The sequence below is a fragment of the Lissotriton vulgaris genome, chromosome 3_1 (assembly GCF_964263255.1).
Source record: "Lissotriton vulgaris chromosome 3_1, aLisVul1.2, whole genome shotgun sequence".
NCBI lineage: Eukaryota > Metazoa > Chordata > Amphibia > Caudata > Salamandridae > Lissotriton > Lissotriton vulgaris.
This window is the reverse complement of record NC_141689.1, coordinates 1,357,756,235-1,357,771,353: the sequence shown is the minus strand read 5'-3', so window position 1 is coordinate 1,357,771,353 and position 15,119 is coordinate 1,357,756,235. Positions and strand designations below refer to the sequence as shown.

Sequence of the window (15,119 nt, the reverse complement as noted above, 5' to 3'; positions counted from 1 at the left end):
ACAGGAGGCGTCGCTCCGCCCCAGCCCCTCGCAATTTCCCTCTTAAGTAGTGTGAAGCCTAGCATCACGAACTGCTGCTCCGTCTCGGTAAGGTCAGTAGCTTCCCATATATTGAGCAGGCACAATCGTGGCATCAAAGTAAGCGCTTTCCCTAGTGCGGATTGCATATGTGTCGTGATTCTGTCCCATTGTCTTCGCACCAGCGGGCAGTCCCATATCATGTGATAAAAGGTGGCCGACTGTCGGCAGCCCTTCAGACACAGATCATCTGGTCGGGACCAAATTTTTGCAAGAGTTACCCCTGTCAAATATGAGCGGTGTAAAATACGAAGTTGAATGAGTCGAAATCTAAGTGTGATGGCAGCCTCTCTAGAAGACATTAGTGCCTGCCTCCAATCCTCCTCCTCAATTGACCCAAGGTCCCCCTCCCAACGCTCCTTCAGCTTCCGGAAGGAATCAGGCATATTATTACTGAGCTTTTTATAAGAGAGGGAGATCGCCTTGGAAAGAAACTGTCCATCCAGCAGACGATCTTCGAGAGGGGACGATTCAGGTATATCCTCACAGCTGGGGAACGCTGTCTTCAGAGCATGGCGGATTTGTAAATATCGAAAGACCTCACCCAGCGCCAACCGGTAGGTCTTCTGTAGCTCCTCAAACCGGAGAATCTTACCCTTTTTGATCAGGTCGTGAACTGTTGAAATACCAATCATATCCCACCTGTCGAATCCCGGGTGATGGCAGAGCATAACGAGTTTCTGCGAGTACCACAATGGCGTCACTATTGTAAGCACGCCCGTCCAGCCTAAACAGGAACTAGCTATCTCCAGATCTGCACCATGTGTTGAGTGGGTCCTATATAATCTTGCCTCCTAAAATGGGAGTAAAGAGCCCCAAGATAACTGGATCGATCCATCTGATACCTATCTAGGCAACATGCCGGGTCATCCAGCGAGGCGTATCGCCACCTATTTACAGTCACCAATTGCAAGGCCCAGTAATACAGCCGTATATCAGGCATCGCGATGCCCCCGTCATACAATCCTTTAATTAATTTCTGAAGCGCAATCCTCGGGGCCCTACATCCCAGAGCAGTGTACGTACCTCCCCTTCTACTGCAGCGAAGTAAGTATCCGGAACCCTATGCGGACAATTCTAGGGAATATATAAAAATCGTGAATGGGCCAGCATCTTAAAAAGAGCAGCACGACCCACCAGTGACAATGGCAATGACCTCCATTGCTTGACATCGGCCCGCAGCCTTACCAACGGGGGCGCCAAATTGCGACTAAAAAAGAGAGCTGCATCCGGCGTGACAAAAATTCCCAGATACCTAATTCCATCCTCCGAGATCACCAATGCACAGTCTGTTGGGAGGCGGGTGGCCTGTCCAAGGAGCACATATAACACTGACTTGCCCCAATTAATAGCATACCCTGAATACTTCCCGAAATTTGAAAAAATATTAAGGATCATATGGATGGACCTGTACGGGTACGTAAGATATAACAATATATCTTCCGCATAAAGGGATATTTTGTCTTCGCACTCGTTTGACCATCGCAGACCCTTCGTCAATACGTCACGCCATATCCAGGCTGCCAAGGGCTTCAGCATGAGTGAGAACAGCAACAGGGACAGAGGGCAACCCTGTCTGGTGCCTCTCCGTAAGGGGAACTGCCTGGATGTATAAGTGTTCACCCTGACCTGTCCTAAGATGCCTGTATAAAGTAGTCGTACCCACCGTATATATTTAGGACCCAATCCTACTCTCGACAGAACTTCGAACATGAAGGGCCATTCAATCGAATCAAACGCCATAGAGGCGTCAAGTGATAATATGACTGGATCCTCCTCTAGAAATTGCCGATGCTCCAACACATTATGAAGCAGGCGGATATTAAGAGCCTTGTTTCTCCCTTGCATAAAGTCGGATTGGTCTGGGTGCACGAGGGAGGATATTACTGTCCAGAGCCTTGTGGCGAGTACCTTCGCTAAAACCTTCGCCTCAACATTGATCAAGGAGATCGGCCTGTAGGAACGACAATCATCAACCGGCTTGTCAGCCTTGTGAATTACCACTATACTTGCCAGCCGTTGGTCCAGCGGTAGAACCCCTTTCTCCCAGCTTTCTTGATATATTGCCCGCAGATTCGGGACCATTTCGGAAGCCACTACCTTGAGAAACTCCACCGGGGTACCATTAGGCCCCACTGCCTTCCCAAATTTAATTTGGCCGATGGCCTTTTGAATCTCCTCATCGGATAGATCCGCGTCAAGTAGCTCCCTATCCACGTCAGAGAGGGTCGGTACGTCGCTGTCTGCTGGCAATTGATGCGAATCCTCCGCTGTATATGACGTTGAGGGTGAGTACACCATTTCAAAATAATCTGCAAATGCTTCCCTCTATTTCGCCTGGGCGGTAAAAAACCTTGCCACTTGGCATCATCAATCGGGGCACCCATCTTGCGCATTGCTCCTTCCTTTCTAGCCACGCAACTGTCTTTCCCGCTTATCTCCAAGCTCATACAGCCTATGGTGGGTAGCCGCCTGTTTAGCCAACATGTGTTCCCGAGCTTAAGTTTGTATTACTCCCTTTTTTAGCGTAAGGCAATGCTGTGCTTCCTCCGAACGGTGGAGCGCATGCGCCGCCTCTAATTCTCGAAGGGCGTCCTCCAGCTGTCCCAGAAGCTCACTCCGTTTTGCAACATATTTCACTTTTAACGACAGGGCATATCCTTTTAGAACCACTTTGTACGCCTCCCATATTGTCTGTGCCGACTCTACCGACCCCACGTTTTCCTCCAGAAAGTATCCAGTCTGCATCCCAAGCTCTTCCCTGATATCCTTGATTTTAAGCAACCACGGATCAATAACAATAGTGCCACTCTGCTGCTTATCTTCATAAGTAAAGTCTATTCCCACTGGGGAGTGATCCGATAAACCCCGGGTATATGTCCTGGGCCGTCTGAAGTTACCTACTGAGGCTGCGTATGCCAAAAAATAATAATTTCGGGAGAGACTGCCATGCATATTAGAAAAATAAGTAAAGTCACTAGTAACACCCTGCAGCTCCTGCCCCACATCTGAGAGGCCCAATGCCGTGGTAAACTCTGCCATAAGCTCATTCGGCCTCGCCCCCTGCCTTTGCGGGTACCTATCCGTTGTATCGTCCATCGTCATATTGTAATCCCCACCCATTAACAAAGTACCATCAGGGAGATCGGTCAGTACCCGGCCTAACTCCACTAAGGCACCCTTGCCCAGCGCTGGCGGCAAATAAACTGAAACTATGTTCAAGGCTCTCCCCTCCCATTGATCCTCAACCACCGCAAATCGCAAATCGCCCAGCAGAATCCGCCCAGGTATTAAGGACTATCAGTGGAGTGTTCTTTTGAACCAGGATACCTGTACCCTGAGATCTGGTGGGATAGTCAGCATGCACCAGGAGCCTGTACCCCCATCTATTCAGGGCCTTACTTTTATTGCCAACCAAGCGGGTTTCCTGCAGGAGAACCAAGTCCGGGGATTGTCTCTTCAAATACTGCTGGACGATACCTCTTTTTATTTCATCGCCCAAGCCATTAACATTCCAGGTAAAGGCAGTGAGCACGGAATCACGCTCAGCCCCCATCCCTCAGCTCCTAAAGTCTGACAGGTCGAAAACACAGCCAACAATACCACTCGCAACTTGCAAAGAAAGGCACCAGCTTGTCTTTTTAGTCTGTCACAGAAAATAGGAACATGAAAAATAAAACAATATGACACATTACAATCACTGTAAAACTCCTCTCCAAAACCCACGATAAAAGAGCAAACTTATTTACCATATAAGAGCACATCATGGCTTTGAACACGGCAACTGACCACCAAATACCCCCCCTCGACCCCTTGCCCCCCCATCCGCCCCCCTCCCTGCCTCCCTGCCTGTGGATTTAGAACTACCCACCCCCAAACATGGCAGAGTGCCTCTCACCCCCCCTGAAATCCTAGAAATGACAAGGGAACCGGTCCCCCCTCCGGCAGATACACTATATAGTCATCGAAATTCATAGCCATGCTTATCTTACAAAAACTAAGCAACATCATATCACATCAGTAAAGTCAACCGATAAAACCACATCACAAACCCCGAGTGCAAAAACAGTCTCGCTTCAATGACCCGGATCCCCCCCCCAAAACACCCCTACTTGCGTAAATTGCCAGATCAAGGCTCTGCAGACCAACATCGAAGCTTTTCAGTCCTGCTCCTCCAGTCTACTCGTTATCGCTGCAGTGTCAGTACTCGCCGCCTCCAGCTGGACTCCCCTTTGTTGGCCAGTTCTGTTAGGGTAGTCCCTCCTGCGATTCCCCACCGTGTTCCAGCCTTCCATCCAGTTTCAGACTGCCTCCGGTGAGTTGAAGAACCACGACTTGCCGTCTGATTCCACCTGCAGCCGCGTTGGGAAGAACATTGCGAATTTCACCTTTCGATCCCTCAGCTCCTGTTTCACCGCCTGAAAGCTTCTCTTCCGTGCCTGAACTTTGGCCGTGAAATCCGGAAAGAACGCCACCTCATAGTAATCCACCTTCAAAGGTGGACCGTGAAATTTGCAGAATTATATCCCTGTCACGATAGTTGAACACTCTGGCAATCAAGGGCCTCGGAGGCGCACCCGGCTTCGGTCTACCACCCTATGAGCTCTTTCAATAGAAAAATAGCTGGACAACGTCTTGGGCTTAAGGTGTTTCGTGATTAATTCCTCCACATACAAGTCCGCCGCTGACCCCTCCGTCCGTTCCGGAACCCCTAAAATTTGGATATTGTTGCAGCGGGCCCGCCCCTCATAATCGTCCAGCTGTTGCGACATCCACGCCTACTTTTTCTGCATTTCTAGCATTTGAATCTGGAGCTCCGAAGTGTCCGCCTGCAAGGCACCTGTCACAGTTTTCAATTCCTTAACCTTCTCATCTATTTTCCTGAAATCCGCTCGTAGCAACAAGACCTCCACAGTGACTGATTCCACTGAGGTGCGTACGCCACCTATCGCTGCCATAACATCATGTAGATTCGGCTCCGGTCCCGGTGCATGGGCCACCGCTGGTCCCTCCTTGTCCGTTCTCGGTGAGTCACCTTTTTCTCCCACTTTGGCCCAAGCAAACTTCGCCAGCTGTTTCTGGGCGTTGGTCCTAGAGCCTTTCCCCCCTGTCGCCATGGTCACAGAAGTCAAAACCCACAGATCAGTGTAGGAGGCACCCAGCCAGCACAACTGCAGCCAGACGAAGGAATCAGTTAAAGCAGATGTGCGATACCAAGAAGCACTATGCTCCGGGATCTGATCCAACGGCCCTCCACATGCAACGGCCAGCTATCAAGAGCCAGATACCAGTCACCTTCTTATCCAAGAACGCACTACACTCCCTCTTGTTGCAGGACCCAGGCGACGCCCAGCACAGCACGCAGCATTCACAATGAATCCAGCCAGCCGGGCCCCCCAGGGAGATCCACTATTCACTGTACCTTCCTAGGTCCCCGGGGATGAGTCGCCGAGGGCTACAGCACAGCCTGGGGTCCGTGCTCCTGGGCACCCCAACAGGCACCAACAGCACAATTAGGCAGAACAGTGCCCACACGCCAGCTTCTCCTCTCACTGCCTCGGATGGCCTCCACCACACTGCTCCTCCCTGTTGAGATACCACATCTGCGCTGCCTGTATCCTGATGGAAGGGCACAGCTTCACCCAGCAGCCACCGTCGCTCCCCAAGCCCTCAGACAGCAGCTCATCATATCCACTCCACGGGGAGTCCTGTCTTTCCCGATGTCAATTAGCCACCGAGGATCCACCACAGAGCACCCACAAAGCGCCGGCGGAGCAGCCCAACAGCCGGGCACCCGAGCGCCGCTGCGCCACTCCTTCTGGGTGTCCCAGCTACCGGTGCTCAATCAATGTGAGGCAGTCAGTGGCATCCTCAGTCCGCAACTCACTTCCTCCTCGCAATGTCAGCCACTTCCTCCGACCGCCATCCAGCTCTTCCAGCCGCGCAGGCCGCAAAGCCGGGGCCTCGAGTCCCGGGCAGCGCCCAGCACCGCTCACACACCCTCACCTCGGATCCAGGGGCGTCCCGGAGCCACCGTCATGGATCCTCTGCAGCCGCACCTCAACACCACCTGCCCACCGATGGGCTCAGATCTCGCCTGGGGGGAGCGCAAGCACATCCCTGGGCCAACATCTGTTAGGCTCCCACACGACCCACACACTGCAGGAACGAAGTATGTCCCAATCCACTTCCCCGACTCACCGGCCACTCACTTGATGGAAACAATGAGTAAGCCAATGACCCAGAAAAGGGGGTGGAATATGTAGAGACCCCAAGCCTTCCACCCCTGTAGAGCGTAGTATAAACAACTCCCTGTCCTCCTCGCATCTGCACCTGCATAAACAGGGAAACAAAACACCTCACTATAATAACGTAGTCCCCAATCCTTCTTTATCATCGATGATCATATCCAGCCAACAATATCACATGCACTTACCAGTGACAAATGCAGGTTTTGCTTCGAGGGGTCATCAGTTCAGGAAACCAACAATACCAAGATAACGTCTCTTGGGTAAGTAAAAAACGGGACTGATCCTAGGTAGTATGACTCGGGCTTTGGTTTGTTTACAGGGTAAAAAACATGTCTGGGTAATAGACATGAACAAAAAACCCCTGCAAGTGTAAACACACTTCTAGAAAATGCTGAATCGTAACAGGAACTAACGCAGTCCCTAGGGAAACAGATTGTAGTCCCCGGGCTTGGACTACACACGCGGAACGACCGCAAACGTCATTTCCGCCTGACAACAATGTGGAGCGGTCCCTGTAGAGCGTCGGTACTGCGCTAGACAGCGCGTGAATCAATATCACTTCACCGCGCCCCGGGTAAGGAAGCAAACAGGAGCCCCTGCAAGCCCGCAAAACGGGTAATTAAGGTGAAATGGACCAGAACAAAAATACGAAACAATGAAAAGGGGCGGGAATACTAAGAACTAACTAACCCACTTCAAAAGCGGGAGATATACGAAGGGAAAGGGAAGGGACAAAAATCGGCAATGGGAACGCAGGAACAGGCTACAAGGGGGTGCAACAAAAAAGGGACACACCAATAGCTCACACGAGCCCGTGAGAACCAGCAAATGCTAAACAGGATACACAGGAACCAGGATACCAGGAACCCACAGGTTGGCAATAACAAGCACCAACACAATGGAAGGACTAACCTTTATGTGAAACAGGCGGGTCATGTGACAGCAAAACATGATCATCGAAATAGGACTGGGGACCAAATCCTAACAGTACCCCCCCCAATGACCCTCCCCATGGGCCGGGGCTACAGGGGATGCTGTCTGTGGAATAACCTGACCAAACGTGGCGCATGCACTCCTCCAGCGGGTTCCCACGTCCTGTCTTCTGGGGCATACCCTTTCCAATCAACCAGGTAAAATAACCGGCCTCTCCTGCGCCTAGAATCAAGGATAGCTTGAACCTCAAACTCCTCCTGACCATCTACCATCACAGGGACAGGAGGGGGCAAAACCTGATCAGAGGGAACAAAGGGCTTCAACAACGATGTGTGGAAAACAGGGTGGATCTTGTACTCCGATGGTAATAAGAGCTTCATCGCTACAGGATTAATCACCTGTACTATAGGGAAAGGACCTACATACCGGGGCTGTAACTTTCGTGACCCCTGCAATCGTAGATTACGCGAAACCAACCATACCCGATCGCCCACCTGGTAACCAGGACCCGGGGCCCTATGACGGTCGGCCTGTAGCTTCATAGCAGCCTTGGCTTCTTGCAGCCTAACCCTTGCCACTTCCCAGATGTCACTCAATCGCTTACACACTTCATCAATGGCTGGCACATGCCCAGTAGGTTGGATAGCTAAAGCTCTAGGATGGTATCCCATAGAACAAAAAAACGGTGTCATTCCCAGGGCAGTGTGTACACTATTGTTATAGGCGAATTCAGCTATAGGTAAAGCCGTCACCCAATCACACGACAGGGACGTAATCAAGCACCTCAAGTACTGTTACATGGTCTGGTTGGTACGCTCCGTCTGCCCATCTGACTGCGGATGATATGCGGATGACAATCGTATGTCCATTTTGAGCACCAAACAGAGTTCCGTCCAGAAATGGGACACAAATTGCGCCCCCCTATCAGATATTACAACGGACGGTAAACCATGTAACCTGACAACCGAGGTCATGAACTCCAAAGCCATCTCTTTTGCTGTCGGGATCTTAACGAGTGGAATGAAATGCGCCATCTTAGTAAACAAATCCACCACCACGAAAATGGGGGTGAATCCGGACACCGATGGAAGATCAGTGACAAAATCCATGCTGACGGTATGCCAAGGGGAAGGAGGGACCTCCAACGGCTGTAAAAGACCAGAGGGCTTCCTGTGAGAGGGCTTGTTGATGGCACAAATAGGACAAGCGGTCACATACTTCTGAATATCCTGTGTCATGGTCTCCCACCAAAACCACCTCAAACATAACTTCTTCGTCTTACCCATCCCTGGATGTGCAACCAAAGCGGAGGAGTGACACCACTCCACAACCTTTCCTCTCAAATCGGGCGGAATGAATAACCTGTCCTCATGATATAACAACCCATCCTGGGAAACCACCTGAGGCAGCTGTAACCATGGAACCAGATCCATCCGGCATAAACGATCTTTCACGCTAGAGGTGAACTCATCCACAGACACCGCTCCAACAATCCTCTCACTGCCAATCATAGGTCTGTTCTCATTCACTGGTCTCACCTCCTCCGGATCAACATGAATCCGAGACAGTGCGTCAGATTTTATCTGCTGATTAGCGGGTCTGTAGGTTATGATAAAATCATATTCGTTAAAAAACAGAACCCATCGCATCTGTCTTGGCGTCAATTCCCGGGCAGATCTAAAGAACTCCAAATTCTTATGGTCTGTATAGATCGTAATCGTATGTCTAGCACCCCATAAATAATGACGCCATTCCTCGAAGGACAGTTTCACGGCCAACAATTCCCGTTCCGCCACTGTGTAATTACGTTCGGCTGGCAACAAGGTCTTGGAAAAATAGGCAATGGGGTGCATGTGGCCCGTACCCTCCTCCCGTTGTGATAACACCCCACCCACCGCACACGCCGACGCATCAGTCTCAACGAAGAACGGCAAGGCAGGATCAGGATGGGCCAGCACAGGTGCCGACGTAAAGGTCCTAAGGAACAACCGGAAGGCATTCTGAGTCTCAAGGGACCACACAAAAGGAACCCCCTTTCTCAACAATCGAGTCATGGGTGCCACAATGTCAGAAAAGTGAGCTATAAAACGCCGATAGAAATTGGCGAACCCTAAAAGCACCTGTATGTGCTTAACAGTGGACGGCACAGGTCAGGTCACAATCGCCTGTATCTTTTTTGGATCCATTCGAATCCCTTCTGCTGAAATCAGGAACCCCAAAGACTCCACCTCTACAGCATCAAACTGGCACTTCTCGATCTTGGCATATAGCCGATGTTCTCGCAATTTCTGCAGCACTTGAGTCACATGCTTGTGATGGTCAACTCCTGTCTCAGAATAAATAAGGATGTCATCCAAGTACACAATGACCGTCCTATCCAGATACTCGCTCAAAACCTCATTGATGAAGTACTGGAATGCCGCTGGCGCATTACAGAGACCAAACGGCATCACACAGTACTCAAACAGGCCATGTTTGGTTTTAAAAGCCGTCTTCCACTCATCCCCAGGCCAAACACGTATCAAATGATAAGCTCCACGCAAGTCCAACTTAGTAAACACCGTGGCCTTGCGGAGCTGGTCCAGTAACACGGGGATGAGCGGAAGAGGGTACCTGTTCTTCACTGTAGCCTTGTTTAAGGTCCTGTAATCCACACAAGCCCTCAACGTCCCCTCCGTCTTCGGTATGAAGAAGATCGCTGAAGACACAGGCGAGGAGGAGGAACGGATAAACCCCAATTTCAACATCTCATCCAGATAGTCCTCGAGATGTTTTTCCTCGGGTTCAGACAATGCTTAAATACGGCTACATGGCAAAGGAACACCTGCCATCAGATCGATCCTACAATCAAAAGACCGGTGCGGAGGTAGGCTCTGGGCGCAACCCTTGTCAAAGACATCCTTATAAGCAGAATACCGCAACGGAACCACACCTTCTTCCATTGCTGCACAAGACAACGAAGGGACCTTATCACTGGCCTCGCTATAGCAATGGCCCAAACAATAAAGGGAATCCAACGTCACCAAACGCTGCACCCAATCGATCCTGGGATTATGTTCCTGGAGCCAAGGAACCCCTAACACTAGACCGAAAGAAGGCGCATCGATCAAATCAAATACCACCTGCTCCGAGTGACCATTCTCACATAACAACCGCAAAGGCATGGTTTGTCGAGTGATACAGCCTGATGACAATTCTGTCCCGTCTATAGCTCTTACTGGCTCTGGTTGCTTTTTGTATTGACAGGGAACACCCAACTTCTCCGCCAGTGATATATCAATAAAATTACCAGTGGCACCAGAATCCAATAGCACCGACACCGGTACTCGTCTATGTACTGCCAACAACAGATAGGCTGAAATGACAAAATGTCTGGGCGCCAAGTCCACTGCCCCTAATACCTCATACTGACCCCTTAACTGCTCAGAGAGTCGGGGGCCTCCAACCTGTACGTATGCCACCTTCTTACCATACCCAACTCCTGAAGGTTTAACAGGACATTCCCTTGCAAAATGGCCTCCCTGTCCACAGTACAAACATACATTCTTATCTCTTCGTCTTTTCTTTTCCTCTGGGGTTAGAGGCCCCCTTACACCCCCTATCTCCATTGGTTCCGGTGGTGTCTTCTGTTCCCCAATGGGCTGTATAACTTCTGACTTCATAAAACTTCCCCGGGAGACCTGAAAACGCGCACGAACCCCACGTCGCTCTGAAAGTCTATGATTCAGTTTCACAACCAGGTCTATAAACGCGGCACAATCCTCTGGTGGATCCACCACTTGTGACACCACATCTTTAAGTTCTTCACTAAGACCCTGGTAGAACAATGAGGTCCGCTTTTCCACTGGCCAATGAGTCTCAGATACCAACCGGTTAAAAGTAGCAATATACGTTAGGAGATCCTGCCTGCCCTGCCGTAACTTCAACAACTCCGAATCGCCTGCTTGCATGAACGCATGCTTAGCAAACAACCCCCGCATCAACTCCTTGAAGGCCTCATAATCACGCAATACCTGATCCCTGCCTTCCACCAAGGGAATAGCCCACTGAGCAGCCGTACCAGCCAAATAGGAGAGAGTGAAAGCTACTTTCGCAGAGTCATCGGGAAAGGCACCAGGCCTGCACATGAAATGCAACTGGCACTGATTCATGAACATCCCGAACTTCGGACTGTCCCCATAAAACCTCTCAGGCGGAGCCAAGGGAACAGGAACGGGAGATGTCACAGTAATTGCTACGGGAGCCCCGTTTCCAACAGTGTTCTGTCCCGCCCCTCCATACTGAAACGTTGCAGGCTGTATAATAGGAGCCTGGCCCCTTGGTTGTATCTGTTCCCGAGCCCTCACAGCTCCCAATTCCTGTCTCAACCCTAAGTTCTCCTGCCGTAAGTCATGCACCTGCGCCTGTAAGGCTGCCAGGGCACCCATTACATCCAGCATGTCCCGTATCAGGATCCATACCCGTCCAGGCAGTGTATTGTAACGTGGGCTTGTTATTCTGTTAGGCTCCCACACGACCCACACACTGCAGGAACGAAGTATGTCCCAGTCCACTTTCCCGACTCACCGGCCACTCACTTGATGGAAACAATGAGTAAGCCAATGACCCAGAAAAGGGGGTGGAATATGTAGAGACCCCAAGCCTTCCACCCCTGTAGAGCGTAGTATAAACAACTCCCTGTCCTCCTCGCATCTGCACCTGCATAAACAGGGAAACAAAACACCTCACTATAATAACGTAGTCCCCAATCCTTCTTTATCATCGATGATCATATCCAGCCAACAATATCACATGCACTTACCAGTGACAAATGCAGGTTTTGCTTCGAGGGGTCGTCAGTCCAGGAAACCAACAATACCAAGATAACGTCTCTTGGGTAAGTAAAAAACGGGACTGATCCTAGGGAGTAGGACTCGGGCTTTGGTTTGTTTACAGGGTAAAAAACATGTCTGGGTAATAGACATGAACAAAAAACCCCTGCGAGTGTAAACACACTTCTAGAAAACGCTGAATCGTAACAGGAACTAACGCAGTCCCTAGGGAAACAGATTGTAGTCCCCGGGCTGGGACTACACACGCGGAACGACCGCAAACGTCATTTCCGCCTGACAACAATGTGGAGCGGTCCCTGTAGAGCGTCGGTACTGCACCAGACAGCGCGTGAATCAATATCACTTCACCGCGCCCCGGGGAAGGAAGCAAACAGGAGCCCCTGCAAGCCCGCAAAACGGGTAATTAAGGTGAAATGGACCAGAACAAAAATACGAAACAATGAAAAGACGCTGAAATACTAAGAACTAACTAACTCACTTCAAAAGCGGGAGAAACACGAAGGGAAAGGGAAGGGACAAAAATCAGCAATGGGAACGCAGGAACAGGCTACAAGGGGGTGCAACAAAAAAGGGACACACCAATAGTTCACACGAGCCCGTGAGAACCAGCAAATGCTAAAGAGGATACACAGGAACCAGGATACCAGGAACCCACATGTTGGCAATAACAAGCACCAACACAATGGAAGGACTAACCTTTATGTGAAACAGGCGGGTCATGTGACAGCAAAACATGATCATCGAAATAGGACTGGGGACCAAATCCTAACAACATCCGCTACCAACCACGGCCCGGGACCGCCATTTTGCCTCCCCGGCGGTCTCGAACTCAGGCGGCCACAGTCGGCAGCCTTCACTCCAGGGGGTCCATAAGGCCACACGTCACACGGGGGGTCCAGGTGTCAAGCCCCTGGCCTCAGCTGCACCGCACTCGGTTTTGGACGGCTGAAGGTTGTAAAAAACGCTGCGGAAGGCCAGGAGCACATTCAGGCTGCGGCCATCTCTCTTGGCCACAAGCCACGCCTCCCTGCACCACAAATTATTGATGCCCTGATTTTCCCTTCATAGATTGTTAATGCTGGCCCAACTGGTTTAGTACGGGAGAGCCGGTGTTCTTTTTAAAGGGTCGCTGATAGTTGATTATGCCTGAGGAATAGTAAATCTATCTGGGGTTTCCAGTTCATCCTCTTGCCCATTGTTACGCCCAGGTACGTATAGGTATCAGTTTGCTCCAGGGACGCATTGTTCATTTCTACTATGTTTGTGCAACACCATGAACTTGGTCCTATCGACATTAACTACTAGCTCATGGTCGTTGCAAAAAACAGTAAATCTGTCGAGGGCACGTTGCAGACCAGATTGAGTTTTAGACAAAATTAAAGTATCATCTGCAAACATTAACAGTGGAACCTTCCAACCGGAAAGAGTAGGGGCATCAGTTAGATAGGCAGTGTAATATGAAATAACCTTATTTATAAACAGGGAGAAAAGGGTAGGGGCCAGGACGCACCCCTGCCGTACACCCTTGTTTACTGTGAAACAATCTGTTAGTTTGCCCTGTTGTCCCCACCATACCTGGGCATAGTTTGACTCATGCAGTTTAGTGATAAAACGTAGGAGCTCAGGGGCATCCCTTCCTCCTTTAATGTGTCCCACAGCTTGTATCGGGGAACCAGATCAAATGCTGATTTTAGGTTTATAAATGCAGCGAATAGAGCCCCCCCCGGCTAGAATCACAGTATTCTAATAAATCATCATGAATCTAAAAACGTGGTCAATAGTGCTGACATGAGAGCGAAAACCCGCTTTTTTTTTAAACCTTTATTGTGGCAAGTATAGATTACACAGCTTTGTCGCCTACAACCTGTACAGTCAGGCCGGCAGCTTCAACATTCGCCTCGAAATATATTTCGCACTGAGGGGATACTAGTCTGACACAGCAAGCCGCCAACAACCCATCAGGGCCAGCCGCGTTAAAGGCTAGTGGGAGCTGCATGAGAAAGCATTACGAAATACTGTAGATAATGATGGATATAGGATGTAGAATGCTTGAGGCTTTACAATTTTTTCTTAATTTTTTGTCAACTAAATCAACTTAAACTCTTAAACTTAACCAAAAAACCCGACAAATGATGGGTCTATCGCTGACTGCTCTTCCTCCCGTGCATCCCTCGTATCAGCTGCATGCAAAAAAAAGGGGGAGGAAGGGAGAGGGGGAGGGGGGGGGGGGACAATTCAAAGTATGGGGGAAGGAGGAGGAGGACGGGGGAGGGGGGGAGGGATGTGACTTTTGAGTAGACCTGGAAGCAGGGTAGATGCAACTGACATTACTTCATGCTACATGTGCATCAATTGGGTCATAGGGTACACGCTGAACCCGCTGTGCAGCCAGGAATATGAGGATTGTCCCATGAGTTCAACCCGCAGATTGAAAGTGGAATACAGGTTCCGAACTTCTTGGATGAGCTACGTGTGTTTCTGGGTAGAAGAAAGGAGTTTCAGTGTGCGATGGTGCAGGTAGAATTGTACATGAGAGGTATGGCAAGTGTATTGGGGAAGTCGGCAACGAGTATGATGACTCAGGCTTGAGGAGCTGTATCTAGAGTCGAGGGGGCGATCCCTTGTCGCTCCTCGTTTCCGTCCTACTGAGAGTCAGCCTGCAGTCGAAGAAGGTATGCGGCAAGCGGACCCCACACGTACCTGGGTCTTGACTTGTGAGGAAGTAACTCTGCATAATTGTGTAGTTGGTCTTGCCATGTGGTCATGGTGGTAAGCCAATCTTTGAACTTAGGTGCTCGCCCTCGTCCCCAACGACACGCCACATGGCGCTTTGCCAAGAGAAGGCCTAGCACAAAATATTTACGGTGCACAGTCAGTTTGGGGCAAGCCTGTCCAAGTAGCGCAATCCTCGGGTAGGGTGATACAGTCACTCCGACCATGTCAGACATGGCTTTAAATACTTCATCCCAAAACGTTGCCACTGCTTGGCACGTCCATGCGAGGTGGAGGAAATCCGCGCCCTCGG

General features: G+C 50.3%; 1 protein-coding gene across 1 annotated transcript in view; it reads left to right on the top strand.

Moving 5' to 3' along the window:
* The window catches only part of CHRNB3 (cholinergic receptor nicotinic beta 3 subunit), a 448,118-nt gene that overhangs the window by 245,499 nt on the left and 187,500 nt on the right, over window positions 1-15,119 (top strand). The gene's annotated exons all lie outside the window — the stretch shown is intronic.